The sequence below is a fragment of the Zophobas morio genome, unplaced genomic scaffold (assembly GCF_036711695.1).
Source record: "Zophobas morio isolate AGI-343-1 ecotype UQ-CSIRO unplaced genomic scaffold, CSIRO_AGI_Zmor_V1 ptg000006l, whole genome shotgun sequence".
NCBI classification, from domain to species: Eukaryota; Metazoa; Arthropoda; class Insecta; order Coleoptera; family Tenebrionidae; genus Zophobas; species Zophobas morio.
The window spans coordinates 2,374,967-2,379,139 of NW_026972111.1; positions in this window are offsets into that span (position 1 = coordinate 2,374,967).

Below are 4,173 nucleotides of genomic sequence, written 5' to 3' on the forward strand. Positions count from 1 at the left end.
GCAAATAAGCATAAAAAAATGTGTCAAATGACTCCAAATTGTATCATAGTTACAGATATAAAAAAGTTTTGAAGTGCTAACATTTTTGACAAAAAGCATTAAACCTAGAAGTTCGCTCTCTACTCATAAACTTATTAACTCTGTTTCCAAATATCTTTAGAAATACTTTATACTCTTTTCGTCCATCCACTTTCCAACTCCACCTTGTATTTCCAGCTCCGGACCGACATCCTCGAACTTTTCGTCCTCTAACGCGGCGTGTCATGGGAGTGTTCATCTAAAGGAATCGATTTTTATGCGACGTGCCATCTGTAATGAGACGCCATTCATTATGGTAAACCGTCCCCTAAAAAAACAAACGGCACTTTTCTGCTCTGAATGAGGCGATATTGCAAGTCGAAAGTACTCTCCAGTCAATCAACTGTACACGATATGGGAACTAAAACCGTGCAATGACTTGCAATTGCACCGTTCGTAGGTTTAGAAACTGCTAGGAACGTTCACTCGAACAGTGAAAGAGACGAAAGACGCTCCGAGAGAAAAAAGGATTAAACAAATAGCCCGAAATGTTCAGCCGGGAGGCGGCAGGCCGTGAACACGGAAAATCCGAGACGTCACGTTACGGTAGTCTCATTTTTTGGTGGTTGTGTGTGGCGAAGAAAGTCACCGTTTCATTCATGTGAATAATTTTCCTAGAGGGACTAAAACAAGAGCGGCATCGGGTTTTGTTCCGGCCGATGAGAACGACTTAATTAAGTGGTCGAGCGATGGAAAAAATTGTTGTTGCTAATAATGGTTATGCTCGTGAATGGATGAATGGCGATGTTTGGACCGTATTGTTTGGTGATCGATTTAAGTGGCTTAAAAATCGTTTATGATTGGATAAGTCCGTTCAAGGAATTTTCAGCACGAGCGAAGCAAAAATGGTTGGACTAAAGGCACACACTTGATTGACTTAGCATGATTCGGCTTCGGAATTATGGTTAGGACGATACAATGGTACAAAGGTAACTAACGTGATCCTTTTATCTCTTCAGTCGACGCCCGAAACTGTTAGCGTAAGCAGTGTGGTGGACAGATACTTTTAAAAGTATCTAGATACAGATTGTTTTCGATTTTTTCGAAATGTATCTAGATACAGATACAAGAAAACAGATACTTTTTGAAGTTTTGGCGAATAAAATAACTGAAAACATGTTTATGTATTTGTTTATGTATTGTTTAATGAATTTTTTAAAATTAACAACATTTCGAACGTATTGTCACCTAAATTATTTCTTCTTGGTGTCAGAATTTGGTTTCCGCTACTAAACACCCGTTCCACAGATGCAGAAGAAGGGATTGTGGTATTAAATTTAAAAAATAAACATTTTCCTGTAGCATAGTTATTCAAGTCTGAAAAATCTTTTCTTTTTTCCTGGAAATAGGCCATCGCTTCGCTGTTTGATGTGTCGCAAATTGTGCAATATTTATTACGTACGCTTAAAAAGAATATTTTTTTTTGTTTTTATTCCCATATTACAGTGTCCAAATTGTGTTTGAGTATATCTAATAATTATCTCCAGCATTAAAATTAATATTTCAAAAGAATACGGGAAATGATTATTCTGTGCTGAAGATCTGTTGTCGGTAACCTGTCATAAATTATGATTCTTCAATATCGGCTTACGATGTTTTTATGACCATGTCCGGTAATCGTCTATCCCAGTGCGGCAGGTATATACATTTTAGGAAGAATTGCTGGTTCCGTTTAAGGCAAAATAAGTACAATTTCTTAGGCCCAACAATGAAAAAGTGAAGAAATGACACATGTGGCAACAGGGAAAGATGCTACTTTGCTCCTCGGTTTTTCAATTTTTAAACATTTACTTTTTGCAATTTTTGGATTTCCAGTTAGAAAATTTTCCGATTTCCTTAATTTTCAATATTTCGATATTTCAATACAAATTCGGTTTTTTTTATTTTGCACTTTATCGATTTGTAAGTTTCTCAATTCTAATCTTTTAATTTTTTAATTTTTCCTTTCTACAATTGTTCAAATTCTTGATTTTAAATTTTTAGATTTTTCAAAGTTCGTTTTAGACATTCTCACTTTTTCATTTTTGATTTTTCAATTATACAATTTTGCAATGTTTCCATTTTTTTGGTTCGAAGAGTTGAAAAATCCAAAAACTGAACAAGCGAAAAATTGCAACTCGAATAAACTAAAAAAATTTAAATCTAACTTTCCACTGAAAAACGGGAAGATTCTAAAATATTAAAATTGAAAAAGTAAAACATTTCAAAAATTATAATTATGCAAAATTGAAGAAACGAAAAATTTCTAAATCGAGAAACTGAAACAGCGGACAATTAAAAAATCAAAAATTGGAAAATCTAAAAAACAAAAATATAAAATCTTAACATTGAAAGATCGGAAAATTATAAAAATAAATAAATTGAAAAACCCCAACATTAAAAACTTGAGAAATTTTAAATCGGAACATTGAAAAATTCAAAACCTGCAAAATTGAAATACAAAAAATACAGGAACTTAAAAATCAAAGAAATGAATGAATCGAAAATAGAAAAAGTGTAATATTTTAAAAATTATAATAATTAAACTAGAGAAATTTCGACGAAAAATTGTATAATAGGAACATTTAAACTCCGAAAAATTGAAAATATAAAGAAAATAAAACACCGAAACGAAAAATTTAAGAAATGAAAAATTGAAAAGTAAAAAAATGCAAAATAAAAAAAATTTAATGAAAAATTTTTAAATGAAAACTGGAGTTTGTTATCGTAAAATTTAAGTAACAGTGAAAAATTGAAAAATTCCAAATCGAAAATTGCAGAAATTACAAATTGGAAAGTTAAAAATTGACTCGTGAAATTTTTAATCAAAAAATTGCAAAAATGTAAGAATTGAAGAAATGAAAAATTTTAAGAATGAAAATCGAATCGAAAAACTATAAAAAAACCCAAAAATTGTAAAATCAAAGAATTATAGAATCGTCAAAATTGTAAAGTCGAAAGACTATGATTGAGAGTTAAAAAAAATGGTTAAAAAGTCTTAAGATTAATAATTGAAAAATGGCAAAATTATAAAATCGTAAAATTGAAAAAGTGAAAAAGGTTAAAAACTAATAATTATTAGATAGATATTTCAAATGAAAACTAGAAAAATTGCAAATCAAAAATTAAAGATCCATAAAATTGGAAAATTGAGAAACTTAAAAGTTTAACATTGAAAAAGCGAAAAATTAAAAAAATAATGGTAAAAATTATTAAAAGTTGACAACCCAAACACTGCAAATCAGAACATTGAAAATCGGAAAAATTGAAAAAATAAAGAACTAAAAAAATTGCAAAATCAAAAAATTGAAACATCGAAAGTTCGAAAATCGGATAACTGAAAAATTGCAAATCTAAAAATTGATGAAACGAAGAATTGAAAAAATTACAAAATTGGAAAAGTGAAACATTTTAAAAATTATAATTATTATGCATATTTAAAATGGAAACTAGAAAAATTGCAGATCGAAAATTGAAGAAACGAAAAATTTCTAAATCGATAAACTGAAAAAACGGCCAATTAAAAAATCAAAAAGTTGCAAAAGAAAAAGAACATGGAAAAACCGAAAAATTGGAGACATGAAAAACTTAAAAGTCGAAAATTCGGAAATTTGGAAATTCCAAAATTTGGAAAATCGTAACATTGAAAAATTTTAAATCGAAAAATTGCAAATTCTAGAAACTGAAGAAACAAAATATGAAAAATTGAAAAATCGCAAATCGAAAAATTGAAGAAACGTAAAACTGAAAAAATTTAAATTTAAAAAACAAAAAATTGTAAAATCGCAATATTGAAAAATTGAATAGTTGAAAAATTCACCAAGATAAAAAACCGAAACGAAAAATTGAAAATTTCAAAACATGGGAAATTGAAAAACTAGAAACCCAGAAACCCAAAAATCGAAAAAAATTAATGAATCGAAAAATTGGAAAAGTCAAAAATTGAAAAACCGAAGAGCAAAAAATTTAAAATTGAAAATTTGAAAAACTGATTAAATAAAATCGAGAGAAACATTGAAAAAATGAAATATTTTAAAAATTATAATAACAATTTTTGGATATGTTTGAAAATGAAACTAGAAAAATTTCTATTCAAAAATTAAAGAAACGAAAGAT